This window comes from Cavia porcellus, unplaced genomic scaffold (genome assembly GCF_034190915.1).
Source record: "Cavia porcellus strain 051 isolate PalLab524CR breed Dunkin Hartley unplaced genomic scaffold, mCavPor4.1 scaffold_1, whole genome shotgun sequence".
NCBI lineage: Eukaryota > Metazoa > Chordata > Mammalia > Rodentia > Caviidae > Cavia > Cavia porcellus.
This window is the reverse complement of record NW_026947484.1, coordinates 122,195,222-122,209,952: the sequence shown is the minus strand read 5'-3', so window position 1 is coordinate 122,209,952 and position 14,731 is coordinate 122,195,222. Positions and strand designations below refer to the sequence as shown.

The following is a 14,731-nucleotide window of genomic DNA, read 5'->3' as shown; positions in this document are numbered from 1 at the left end:
CACTCCCACCAACAGTGCAGGAGAGTTCCTTTTTCCCCACAGCCTCTCCAGCATTTGTTGTGAGTAGTTTTCTTGATCCTGGCCATTCTTTCAGGAGTGAGATGGAATCTCAGTGTGGTTTTAATTTGCATTTCTCTAATGAGTAATGATGATGAACATTTTTTCATGTATTTATTTGCCATTTGTATTTCTTCATCTGAGAAGTGTGTATTCATCTCAGATGCCCATTTTTGGATTGGATCTTTGAATTTTGGGGGTCTGATTCTTTTTTCATTCTTTACATGTTTTAGACAGAAGTCCTTAGTGTGAGGGACAGTTCACTAAGATTTTTTCCCAGTTCGTGGGTTTTATTTTCACTATGCTGGAGATTTTCTTTTGACATGCAGAAACTTTTTAATAAGATGTGATTCCAGTTATTTACTCTGAGAAATATTTCCCGGGCGATTTGATTCCTGTTCATGAGTTCTCTACCTACCCCTGTGTTTTCAAGGGAAACCATATTATTTGCATTAATTTCTTGGGTTGGGTTTTATTCTGTTTTGTTTTGTTTAATTATGTTAAATCTGATGGCATGATCAGCTATTTTAAAATAGCAGGGCATATTCTGATAGCCATTATGGATTTACTATGGGCTTATTTTGCAGTATTTCATTGTATTCATTGTTTTGTGTTCATTGTTTCTATTCTAGGCTGTTCTGTTTGATTTTTACTATATCTGAAGGTGTCTGCAGCTATTTTGAGAACAAAAAGCATTCTGGTAACTGTTGCTGATTGCATAAGGTTCTGAAGTCCTGTGTCATTTATACTAGTTTATCTTAATTAATTTTATTGTTTTATTTTCCTTAGTTTTATCTTCTTTAAAATAAAAAATAAAGAGCATTTCATTTCAAAAAATAACAAAGCAAATATCTCACTATCCTTAATATACTCGCTATATCTTATCTGTATCCTCCCAGAAACGCTCTATAAATACCTAAGCTTACAGAGATTCTTAAAAGAATCCCCAGCCTTGCCACTGCTTAGAGAGAAAAGTTGGGACACATGATAGTGTGAGGAGGAAAAGGCAGCATGGGGGTGGTTAAGAAGGCATTAGTGCCAAGAGACTGAGAACTTGTCCCAAAATAAATGCCCGGAAGAATCCATCTATCAGTCATCAGCATTCATTCCCTCTGCTACACAAACAAAAAGGAATAAAATACACAGTAAGAAAAGCAGACAAATTAAAAGAGAAGCTATCATAGAAAAAAAAGTCAAAACAATATTTCTTTTTAAAGTGGGTTGTCGAAAAAGTCAAGGCCTGTGCTTTTCCACAGATTATCCTTCTGATGATCTAAGGTTACAGGAAAAGCTATACTGATGAATAACCTACAGTATTCACTTAAGAAGTAAAAGAAAATATTGTTTATTGGGTTTTTTCGTATTTGAGTGAAGGAAACTGAATATTACTGAAATTTGAGTGCACTGGTATGTGAACCCAATTCCAAAGTGCAAGTAAAATTTTCAGCTTGAGCTAGCTAGGTGATTCCTGACCATTGAAATTTTTCTGCATCTGGATTTCCCATTCTAGTTTTTATCATTCCAGTCAATGAACTGAGTGGGTTTATTTTTTTGAGGGTTAGAAAGTACACATTATGATCATCATCTGTGTCAATAGTGTAGAAAATAGTTAATACATCTGCCTTGAACTTAAGAGTGTTTTAAGACAAATATATTCCTCATCTGCTCTTCTCTTCAAAGTTTATTTCTTGTCATAGGCAGAGATAAACATTACCTTATTGAATAAACAAAAATTAGTCTCACGCGATTCTCTCAGTTGTGCATATGTAGGTATGAAGGACATTCCATAGGACACAGTACACATGGAAAAGCCTTTTATCAAACTTGATGAGTTAAAATATTAAGCAATAGACTTTGTATTATTTATATTATATTATATATTATAATATACTCCTCTCTACAAGAGTTGAGAAGAATATGATAGTAAGTATACATAGTAGAAAACCAATTTTGTTATTTTGCAGAGATGACACCTGGCCCTCAGTGTTGCCCTTTATGAACTTGCTTTACAAGTGGTTCCAAGGAAATGGATGAGATTAATGTCTGGAACAAATACAAAACTCTGTTCAGAATCAAAATATCATTGACTGTGTATTCTTGTTACTGATCTGTTAGCGAGCACATACAACCACTTATTGATTTGCTTGTATCTAAATGTCCCCCCATCAAAGTGGGGCTTTTCAGAGGTGGCTTGAGCTACGGTGTGTGATGCTGAAATAAAGAATGTGGTGCTGGAATTAAGGATGTGATGCTGGGGTTAAAGGTGCCCCACTCTGAGTGCTACCCAAAAGCAGGTAACCTGGATGGAACATAAGGGACAGAAATAAGGCTTCAGCTTCTTCTGGTGCTTTGCTGCTGCTGCTTGTCTGCTGTTGCCTGCTGTCTGCTCTGCCCCACCGTGGACTATTTCCACTCTGTCATATCCCTCTGCCATATTGTACTGCCTTATAGTCAGTTTAATATGGACTGGAACCTCTGCAAACCATGAGCTAAATAACTGTTTCCTTCCTTAACTCGTGGATATTATATTTTGTCTCAACAGCAAGAAAATTAACCAAGACACATAAAAATATTGGACATAGATTTAGAACTGAAACTTCTCCAGGCCTTCTTTCTTTATCTGTAAATAGGAGGCAATGCCATCTAAAATTTCTTTAGCGTTTTTTGTGGTAAGACTTTTTTGTGATTTTAGAATATTTTTATTAATACATGTTTGCCAAATATAATGATCACTTTCATCATAGGGAAAAATAAGTTTAAAAAAAAGTAAGTTTCTACTCCAAAACCTGTTAGTTAGGACTCACTTGGGCAGCAAATGGGAGAACTCTCCCCTTAAAAAATGGAGTAAAAAAGATGGATGCTTATTTTTGTCTCAGGATGTGCAGAAACTCTTTCATAGCTAGTATGATGTTCCATGTCTCAGGAATTCAGACTCCACTCATTTGGATACTCTGTCCATAAGCTCTCAACCTTCTTGTCTCAACATGACAGCATCACGTTTCAGAGGAATGGAAGAGAAGCCGTGTCTGGCTACAAGCTGGAAATGCAGTGTCCACTGCAAATGGTCACAAATCGGAGACTCGATCACCATGAGAACAACTACCAATGGGTAACCAGCAGCTCCTGCTGCTTGACATTTAATCTAATTATTTTAAAGATAGAAACTTTTTAGGGGCTGGGGTTTTAGCTCAGCGGCATAAGCACCTGCCTTGCAAGTAGGTGGTCATGAGTTCGATCCCTGGTACTGATAAAAAAAAAAAGACAAAAAAAAATTTTTTTTAAAGTTAGAAACTTTTTTTCTTAAATGGATGAGAAACAATGGGCTGACAAATATGTCAGAAATAAAATAAAGCTACTTTGTGAACATTTATTGTCTTATTCTTGAAAGTTAATAAATTTAAGATCACATCTGATTTATCTTGTAAAGAGCTTAGAAGGTACCATTCTGCTCTGAATAAAAAGATGAGCAAACTGAAAAATCAACAATTCTTCTTGGGTTCATAAAAGAAATGAAGCCACAAGTTCAACTTCTAACCTCAGAATAGGCAGGACAGACAGGCAGATACAGAGAATCACAATATACTGAAGCCTGATATCCATGGGAACTTATGCTGGGGCATAAAATCTAAACTGTAATTTCTGAATTGCTAGAGGCTGACTGTGAATACATCACTGAACTAAAAACTCTAGGGAAACTAACTTTAAGGAGATCTTCATGTTTTTATTCATTTCATCATCAACTATTTGATTATGCTATCAGAAAATATTGGAGAAAAATCTGGTCAGACTTCTGGGAGGCAGAGAGAAAGAGAAATCACTTTGATGTAATACAAAGCACTCTGTTCTTCTACAAAAGATATGGCATCAGGAGATCCTGTCCAGTCAGGACCTGACCTGCTTCGGCTTTAACAGAAGTTCACCGATCTGAGGAAAGGAAAACACTGAACACCAGATCCCTCTCGCCATTCTATCCTACCCTAGGATGATGGAAGACTAGGAAACCCTTGTGATATCCACAGTCCAGAGGAACAGGCTCATAGACAGACTGAAATATGATCATCAGATCATAGAAGGCTTTCCCTCCCCCGAACAAGTTAGTACCACATTACTAAAGACCTGGAAATAGCTCTCTTTGTCTAGTATATCAATTCTTTGTGTCAGAACATTCAAATTCCTCTCTTTTAGGTATTTTTTTTTTGTACTGGGTATCAAACTCATGACCTTGCACTTGCCAGGCAGGCACTTAAGCCACTGAGCTAAATCCCTGGCCCCCCTCTTTTAGGTATTTTGAAGTATTCAGTTAATTGTGATCATTCTGTTCCACAGAACTTTAAGTCATTCTTCCTATACAATTCACCTTGTGCCCCTTAAATATTCCTTCCTTCCTTCTCAGGCTTTGGGAAGCATCATTCTATGTTACTATGAGACTAGCTTTTTCCAAGAGCAAGAAAAAGGGAAAAAACAAACTTTGCTAAAATGTCTACAATAATTTAAAAATAATTTTTAAAATTTTTAAAATGTCACTTTTGGTGCTTTATATAATGATCTATAATTATGAAATAGTCTTTTTCATATCACTAAACAAAATTTTGATTTTCTCTTTATGTCAGTTTTTGTGACTAGAGTAAAAAACTTTAGATTCCTAGTAACAAGAGGGAGATTATTATTCTTTCTTAACAGCCAGCACAGACATTCATATTTACAGTTCACTAATAAGAATTTTTATTACCAGTATAATAAAACTCCTTTGTAAAGGTGTCTGCAAAAGAATCGCTCTCACTGAGACTTCCAACTAAAGTTTTTCTGTCTCTTACAATAAGCATTGGGCAGTAAGAAAAACAGAAGGTATCACCTAGGTTCATGAATTCACACAGAAGCTTGAAGAAGTAACAAATCTTCTATTGTTTGGCATTTTATAGAATTAATCAATTTCAGTTAGTCATATAGTCTTTGTTTCTTCATTTGGATAGTAACTATGTGTTATGCTGTAAGTACCAAACACTGTGTTATACTCAACCTGGTATTCAAGAGCATGTGGTAACTAGGTGTATACCTTGTAATCCTAGCATCTAAGGCCAGAGGGCTGCAAATTGAGCCCAGCCCCCAGGGTTTCCAGTGCTGAGTGGGGATTTCTTCTCTTACACGGACCGTGAAGACCACTACTGGACAGGGTACTACACTCCCATCCATTCTACAAGAGCTTGGATCGAGTCCTAGAAGTCCATCTGCATGGGGCAAAGATGCTGTACAGCTTGGCCATGGCACACACTCATCGCTCTGGCCTGGCTGCTGGTACCTGCTGTCCAACTTCACTCTCCTAATGGAGACCCGGTGCACTCTGGGTCTCTTCCAGCACCATGATGCTATCACCAGCACTGCCAAGGAGGTCGTAAGTGATGGACTACGGGGTCAGGCTTCTGTGCTCCCTTACCAGCTTGAAGCAGGTCATTATCAATGCAACCCACTACCTAGTGCTCAGGGACAAGAGGACCTACCACTTTGAGCCTGGGGTACCCTTCCTCCAAGTGGATGACACCCACTCCAGTCATGATGCCCTGCTGGAAAGTACAGTGATCCAGCTGGATGCCTCGTCAACCTGCTGGAGATCTTCAACCTGCTGGAGCAGGAGCAGCTCAGTGTGGTGTCCCTGCTGGTCAGTTCGCCCCAGGCGTGTGTCCTGTCAGAAGATGGCCAGCCCCTGGCCATGCAGATCAGTGCCCACTGGAGCTCAGCCACCAACATGGTCCCCAATGTCTACCAGTGTCTGTGCCTCTCCGCCTGTCTGCCCTGGGCCTAAGTGTGCTGCAGGTGCAGCAGGGCCTGGACACATACCGCACACTGTCCTCCTTCGTGCACATCTACCTGCGTGGACAGAGGCTGTCAGTCAGCAGGTATGAAGCCTTGCCCATCCGCGTCATCGACTCGGGTGGCAGTGTCTTCGTCCTCAGTAACTGCTATATGCAGGTCTGGTTCTCAGGCCTTACCGGGCTCCTCAAGAGCATCCAAAGGATGGATAAGGACCAGGAGCAGCGAATAGAAAGACAAGAGCGGATCCAAAGACAAGAGTGGTGCCTATCTCTTCCTGCCTGATGACCAGGCCAAGCCCTACATCCCCAAGAACCCACCCGTGCTGCATGTCACTGAGGGCCCTTTCTTCTCAGAGGTGGTCACCTGCTACGAGCACGTTCATCAGGTGGTCCGACTGTACAACCTGGTAGGGGTGGAGGGGATGTCTCTGGACGTGTAATTCCTGGTGGACATCCAGGACTATGTCATCAAGGAGTTGGCCATGTGCATCCACACAGACATTGACAGCCAGGGTACCTTCTTCATAGACCTCAATGGCTTTCAGGTGCAGCGCCAGTGGTATCTGAAGAAGCTGCCCCTATAAGCCAACTTCAACCCCATGCCGGTCACGGCCTACATCCAGGATGCACAGAGGCACCTCATGCTGCACATGGCCCAGGCCTGGGGCATCTCCAGCCTCAGCAAGGGTCAGCTGGAGGTGATCTTGGACAGGCAGCTGATGCAGGATGATAATCGGGGCCTGAGCCAAGGGCTGAAGGACAACAAGAGAACCTGGAACCGTTTCTGTCTCCTGCTTGAACAGTGAACCACGGGCAGTGAGGCCCAGGACAAGCTCTCTACCAGCTACCCATCCCTCCTTAGCTACCTGACGGGCATGCCCCTGAATACCCCGGTGTTCACGCTGCCTATTGCCAAGACACTGTTCCCAGGCCCCAGTCTGCAAACCTTTCATTCTCTGGTGTCCTCACTGCCCTGTGACTTCCACCTGCTCAACTTTCGCACGCTCCAGGCTGAAAAGGATAACTTGCCCTCAGCCGATACAATGCTCATTTTACACCACAAGGGTTTTGACTGTGGTCTCAAGGCAAGAACTTGGGGTTCAACTGCACCACAAGCCAAGGCAAGGTAGCTCTGGGAAGCCTTTTCTATGGCCTAGACGTGGTGTTCCTGCAGCCAACCTCCTTGACCCTGCTCTACCCACTGGCCTCACCCTCCAACCACATGGACCTCTATCTGGAGCCCATGGAGATTGCCACCTTTCGCCTCTGTTTGGGCTAGGGCTTCTTGTGGCCTGAAGACAAGTTTGTCCATGGAGACTGCCACCCCAGGTATCCCATTTTGATCTGCCTCTTGAAACTGACAGACTGGGCTCTACCCTCGATTTCTGTTCTTTGTTCCTTCTGTGTTTGAGGCCACCTGCACACCCAGCCATTGGCAGGTAGGGCAGACACGGTGAGGTGTTGTGGAGACGAAGGCCTTGGTCAGGGTGGCTCTGCCTCAGGTCTGCTGCAGGCTTGTGGCTACCCAGCTGAGCCCCAGCCCAGGCCCTCGTCCCTTTCCCAGGATGGGATGTAGGAGGTGCAGGGGTAGGTGGAGGCTAAATGGGTAGTGATCCGCCTAGGTAATTATTGGCAAGGGCTGGTCTAGGGGTAGTGGTGAAGTAGTGGTGAGGTAGAGGCCACCTGTGTGAGGAACAAGATGAGAGAGGTTCTGGCGGGAGACAAATGGGACTCATCATTGACAGTGGGGTTGAGGAGAAGGAATCCCTGTTTTTCGTAAGAGCCTGAGGGCCTCACTGCTTTCTGTGAGTCTCTGCTGGCAACACCACTGAGCCTGCATGTCCTAGCTTTCAAGGTGACCAGAAGGACTTGCTAGGCACATGAACAGAGGTCTTAGGACACTTCAGGTGCTAAAACCCTACCCCAGAATGGCACTGAGTCTGTGTGTTGATTTGTGGGGTAGGGTAGTGACAAGGACATGAGATGGAGGGTTTTCTCTCTACTCTGACCCCTCTTTTTCCCTTTAATTCATCTTATGTCCCCAAGAGCTCTTTCTTGTCTGGGGGTTTGGCCCTAAAAAATTTCCTTTCTTAGGAAAGAAATCAAGCCTCTAAGACCTCACAGGTCTAGGCATGTTGGAACGGCCTCTGGTGCCTTGCCTGATGGGCAGCCCTTGGGGCTTTGTCTCAGGCCCATCCTTGGGCAAAAGTTTTCCATTCCTGGCATTGACAAAGGATCTGGAGGCTAAATTAGGAGGCAGTAGGACTATTCATGTTTCTTTATTTTAGCTTTTATCAATAGAGAAAAATTTATGAGTCTCTTCAGATGTCGAAAAGATATTTGGTAACATTTATAATCTATTCCTTATTAGGACTCTTGGGGGCTGGGAATTTAGCTCAGCAGCATAAGCGCCTGCCTTGCAAGTGTGCAGTCATGAGTTCAATCCCTGGTACTGATAAAAACAGAAAAAACAAAAAAAAATTGCATAGAGAACAGTATGGCAGCCTTACAGGTACTTTGGTCATATAAACATAACGAAGCTCTTTTTGCTAGTGTACAGCATTCCCCAATGATTTTAGTCAGTAATCCAAATCATTGGCTCATGGGGTTTTTAGACATAGATATCTGTTTATAACCTTGTGTCTTTAAAATCATAAGCTTTACAGTTTGAACCCAATATTTGACATAGTTTATCAATTTGTTTATAATACAAGGCCCAATAGGAGGATTAACAAAGGTCTTGCCGCTGCCATTATTAAAACTGTTAACCAAAAGAAGAAAACCAACATTTAAATTTACTCTATTCTGTCATACAAGTAACAAAAAAAATTTTTTTAAGTGACACAGAGGCCTCCTTGGGGTCTCCATAAGGGAGAACACAAGATTATCCATTACATTTGGCAATCTTAAGTTTTAAAAAGCCCTTGGAGGGAACGACAGTCCATTTATCCACAGATTGATCACCTTTGGAGGCCAGGACCTGCTTGAAGTGGGAATGATGAATCCAGGCAGGCTTTTTTGCTACTTTGATAGCAGTTGGAGTGTTGAGGGCTACAGTGTAGGGACCTTTTTAATCACAGCTCAAGAGATTCATGGTGACACCTCTTGATAAGGGCCGGTGTTCCAGGCTCCACAGCAGGGCATTTGTCCTCACAGTAAGCAGCAGGTGGAAGATGTTGCTGTCAAAATAACCAGTGGATGGAAGTCAGAACTGGCTAAAAAGTCTGGGGGGATGTAATAAGACCTTGATTAGCTAAATCAGCTAATTTTTCTTTAAAAATCTTAGGGATAAGAGGAAGAGGTCTCCCATGCAAAGCCTCAAAAGGGGAAATAACAGTAACATAGAGGGTCATCACATATGCAAGAGGGCAAAAAGGAAGGAGATTCACCCAGTTCTCACCAGTTTTTAAGACCATTAGTAACTACCATCTTTAAAGTCTGGTTTATCTTTTTATTTGTCCTGAACTTTGAGGTCGGTAAGCACAATGTAGTTTCCAATTGATCTGCAAAGCTTAGGTTAGTTTTTACATTATCTAGGCTATAAAAGCAGGGCCATTGTCAGACCCCATGGATAAGGGGAGGCCAAATCAGGGAAACTGCTATCAGGGCTGACTCAGACTTAGTAGGCAAAGCTTTAACCCATCTAGTGAAAAATATCTATTATTACTAATAAGTACTTATTTTCTTGAAGTCCAGGCCTTTCCATTTTTGTAAAGTCTGTTTTGTAATGTTTTCTAGGCATAGTCCCATGTAGCGAGTAGTTTTTTATTGTTGCAGTTGTTTTGGGTTCACCAATTGGCACTGAGGGTATCTGAGGCTCACAGACTGGGCAAGCTTTGATATTAGTCCCCAGATGCAAGTCTTTGTTTAAGTGCAAGTAGGTTCTGACAAAGTAGGTGGGATAAGCAGTAATGTCAGGGCTATCTCAATCCCCACTGATTTCATAGCTGCCTTTTGGGATCTGCCAAATTATTTTCTCGTATAACAAGGCCATCTTTTGTCCAGTGGGCTAGATAGCAGATAATAGCCACTCTCCTTGGCATCCAGATGGTAGCCAACAAGTCCAAAATTTGGGGAGCATTTTTAATCTTTTGGCCTCAGAAGTCAATAAGCACCATTTTTGATAAATGGCCCCATGAACATGGGCAGTAACAAATGCATACTTTGACAACTTGAGGCCTCAGTGAGGGCAATGAGTTCATCCCATTGGGCCAATGTTTCTGGCTCCAGGGTTGGTTTCCATCGAATTTGAGAGTCTGTGGTAATGGCAGCTCCCACAACCCACTTATCTTGATAGATGTAACTGCTTCCATCAGAGAAATACAAAGGAACTCTGAATAATGGCTCATCTGTCGAGTCTGGTCCCCAATACAGTCATGGAGGGGCAAGGAGGGTCATCATTAGGCAGCAGAGTAGCAGGGTTTGAAGCTGCTGTCCCCTTGAAACTGATTGTAGTCATATCTAGAAGTAATGCCTGATAATGCATAACTTGGGAGTTGGGCAGCCATTGGTCCAGTGGAGCCTTGATGAGAGTCTCCAGTGATTAGAAGGAAACAATTAAGAGTTTTTGTCCAAAAGTCAATTTTTAAGCCTCCTTTACCTGGAAGGCCACTGAGGAAATCACCTGCAGAGAAGGTAGCCATCCGGCTGCCACATAATCAAATGTCTTGGAAAGATAGACAACAGGCCTCTGCCAGGGTCCCAAACTCTGGGTCAGTCTTATGGTTCCTAGAAATTTTCACACTTGCTTTTTAGTCACAGGGACTGGAATCTGTTGGATGGCTTGCATCCACTGGGAGGAAAGAGTCTTATCTTTTTTATGCAGAGTCCAACAACCAATGTACTCTTTTTGCCCAGCAGAAACCTCTTAAGCTTGGTCTTTAAGGTCCTCTTGGTTGTCAAATATCTTTTAAGCAACATCTAATAACTGACTGAAGGGCATTCCCTCAAATCTCTCAAACTTTTGCAATTTTTTTGTCTAATGTCTGGGGCTGACTCAGTTACAAAGGCAATATTAATGGTCCTTGCAATTTTAGGTGCTACTGGTGTATAAAAGTGATAGGCCTTTTGCAATCTTTTCAGAAAACCCTGAGGGAGACTAATTAGCCAGTTGTCTCACCTCTGCTATCCTGGGTATATTGGTGGGTTTTCTGGTGATGCCCTAATGGCTAATGAGAACAACTGGCCATACCGATCGGGAACCTCCTTACCTCTGGTTGCCCAATCAGGGTGGGACAAAAGGAAAACATGGTTCTGGCATTCTGGATCAGAGGGCAGGCTTTATTTGGATGGCACACTGATTTTTGTCCCAGGGTGCCACGTGGCAGGCCATTGTCCTACTGAAATTATATACTTAACAAAAAAAGGGCTTTTTCACAGGTAACAAAATTAATTGTGCCATATAATCTCCCAGATGTCCATAGCACACACAAGAACTTGTATTTTATCTCTGTAATCACCAATCACATTAGGCACAGTAGTTATTTCTTTTAAATTTAGATCAAGTTTTTCCCATACAAGATGAATTGGGTTTTTTTTCTATATTTTTTTATAATCAAAATCTCAACTCTGTCTTTATAATCTATAGCATTCTTGGAAATTTCCCTTTTTTAAAGTCACAGTATTGCAAATTATCCTGTTGGGCTCTTTACTCTTGATAGCCATGCCACAGAAAGCATTTTCTCTTTTACATTTTTATTTTAAGACAAAACCACTTTTTTATTTATTATCAGTCAATTTGTTTTTTCTTGATTTTTTTAGACAACATTAAAACCTTTAACAAAACCCTTGAAGTGACTTTTTTTAGTAGTCTAAAACATATTTAATCATTTTATGATTACCACATTAAAATGCTACATTTTAAAAAACTGTAACTTCCTTAACTGGCTCAATTACAGTATGATCTGGTTTTACTTGGTAAAGTTAATATGATTTTCAAAAACCATAAATATACATATATATGTGCAGATATATTTACATTTTAACCAGAAAGAAAAATACTTTTTAAAAGGCATGCTGAGGTTGCAAGTAATCAATTGAGGACTAAAACATTAAACAAGGCACCATAAAAGACAAGACCAACATTAAAGACACAACGAAGGTTTTTCTGTCCCCAGTTTGGTGAGCTAAAGGAACACAAACAATCCCCAATGCCCCACATGGGCCTAGGTCCCCCACATGGAACTAGGCCACACACACACAGGCCTAGGCCACACACACACATAGGCTTAAGCCCTACACATGTGCCACACACACACAGGCCTAGGCCACACACACACACACACACACACACACACACACACACACACACACGGGCCTATGCCCTCATGCAGGCCTAAGCCACACACACGAGCCAAGCCCTACATATGGCCCTAAGCCCTCACACGGGCCTAGGCCACACACACAGGCCTAAGCCCTACACATAAGCCTAGGTCCCCCACATTACAAATGGGCAAAAGCCCCCGGAGTCCAGTGCAGGAGGAGCACTAACTCGTCTGCAGTCACTGCACGCATCCAATTACAAACGGGCAAAAACCTCTAAACAGGCCAAAGCCCAAAGTTACGAATGGGCCCCAAAAACCCTAAATTACAAAACAGACAAAAAGGCCCCCAGAAGTTGTCTCATTTTATCTGCAGTTACAAATGTGTACACTCAGATTACAAACAGGCCAAAAAAAAAAAAAAAACCAAATACTTATAGATGTTTAGCCGATTGATCGGTGAAAAAATAATTTGGGGGGGGATTTCCCAGTAATCCTGAGCGAGCCCCCAAATCTTGTAATCTACAAATGAGCCCCCAAACTCAAGTTGAAAAAATGGGGCAAAAACATATTTTAAAAAGCAGCGCTGATTTATTTTATCCTGGGCCCAGCGACACAGTGCGGTTGGAGTTTGCAAAAAGCTGTGTGTCACCCTCAAAGCTTGCAGCCTTTATGTACATATCACAGTTTACAAAGTAAGGGGTTACAGGTATGGATCAGGAAATCTGCTAAGAAATATTTTCCTTAGTGGAGGAAAGAGTAGTCTAGCAGTAATTAACAATCCTTTGTTAGCTTATTTTAGCACCACATCTGTTATTTGTAGAGGGCAACAATGGTTAACATATCAATTAGGTTAGGTTTTTAGGGACTTACAATTCTTTATAGAGGGGAGCATTGATTAACATATCAATTAGGATACCCAGAGGGAAAAAAATGCATACAGAACAGTATGGTAGCCTTACAGGTACTTTGGTCATATAAACATAACGATGCCCTTTTTGCTAGTGTACAGCAAACACCTTAGTGAGGTTTTATCGCAAAATTTTAAAGAATAATTTTTTAAAGGTCTGAGGATTTAGCTCAATGAAGAGAGCTCTCAGTATAACAAACCAGAACATGTAGTCTGGTTGGAACAGACTGAGGGGAAATAGTTTGTTAAATTATTTTCTTTCTTTCTTCTTTCTCTCTAAAAGAAGGTGGAGGTGCAGTAAACTATGACAAATTTCCTCACATATAAGCATTGTGGCTGATATTCCCGTAACGAAAGATAGGTCAACAAGAGAAAAGAATACAAAGTTTATTTAATCAGAATTTTACACAAGCCTTCAGAAATGAAAAAAGATCTAGAGAATACTGCCTGTTTGTATGCTTAGTTTGATGAAGAATAGAGAGCTGAGTAGGCGTGAAGTGGAATAGAAGGGTAGGACTTAATGGTGACAAACTGAGGGCAAGCCCCGCAGGGCTTACCTGCCCAGATTCCGCCTGCTGTCTTTATATGCAGGGTCCCTTCCTCTAGGGTGTAGGGTAAGACCCTGTAAAGTGAGTGTCTTCAACTCAGAAGGGAGAAAGGAGAAAGTTTTTAGTTTTCATGGTTGTCTTTGCAAGGGAGGTTTTTTCTGATTCCTTTTGGGGAAGAAAACTTTTGCTTCAGGTAAGAAGGTGGACAGAAGTTCAGAGGGAGATTTTACTTTCAAGGTCTTCTCATCTTCTCTAGCACCAAGTATTCAACATTCCAAAGTGCCATACAAAATTTTGGCGTTAGGATTTTCTGAGTCTCAACAAAGGGTAATTCTCCTCTTGGGAGCAGTATATCCAGATCTAGATAATGAATCACGATTAGTATAAGTCCCAAAATGTGTACCCTTCTCCTCAGGTGTCAAAGTAAATTCACTGGGGCAGATGCTCATAACATTTTTCAAATTTTCAGGAGTAACAGTGGGACTCAACAGCTATTAAACAGCATGCAAGAGGCTAGCTTGAATTCCACATTAGATCATGGTACTTTATATTCCTTTAGACTCTAACAGATCTTTGCAAAGCTGAGCTTTCAGTGGTTGCTACCATCAAAAACAAGCATGGCACGAAATGAGTATGGCATTGCCCAATCTGATTCTAATGTTTGAGAACTTGTGGAGTGTCCCCAGCTATAGATAGAGCTTCTTTGTAGCCAGGGATAAACATACGACCCAATTCAGGATAAAGCAGACATCTGCTGGGATATGGCAGGGAAAATGGTTGTGAAAGAGCATTTGGTTTCTTGATAAATGAGGACAACAGTTAACATCATTAGCTGCCCTCTGATAGTCCATTTTTTTGAGCAATAGAAGTCTCTAAATTCCATGTAAAGACTACATAATCTAGCCTCCATTTTGACTTCCTGAGATCAAATGAGTAAGGTAAGTGAGTGGAAATGATGTATGTAAATTCTGTATCAACTTAAGGACAAGAATGAATACAAATATGTAGCAATGTTTCTACTACTATTTGCTATATTCAGATTTAACATTACAAAATTATTTATTTCCTAAAATAAAAAAATCATTTAATCTCCAAAAAGATGCTAATGACTACAAGGCATACTATGTGTGGTACACCGAGTCGTTTACA

At 41.4% G+C, this 14,731-nt stretch overlaps 1 pseudogene; it reads left to right on the top strand.

Moving 5' to 3' along the window:
- Positions 1 to 2,971: 2,971 nt before the first annotated feature.
- Positions 2,972 to 7,185, top strand: LOC100733181 (alpha-mannosidase 2x-like; annotated as a pseudogene).
- The last annotated feature ends 7,546 nt before the right edge of the window (positions 7,186 to 14,731 follow it).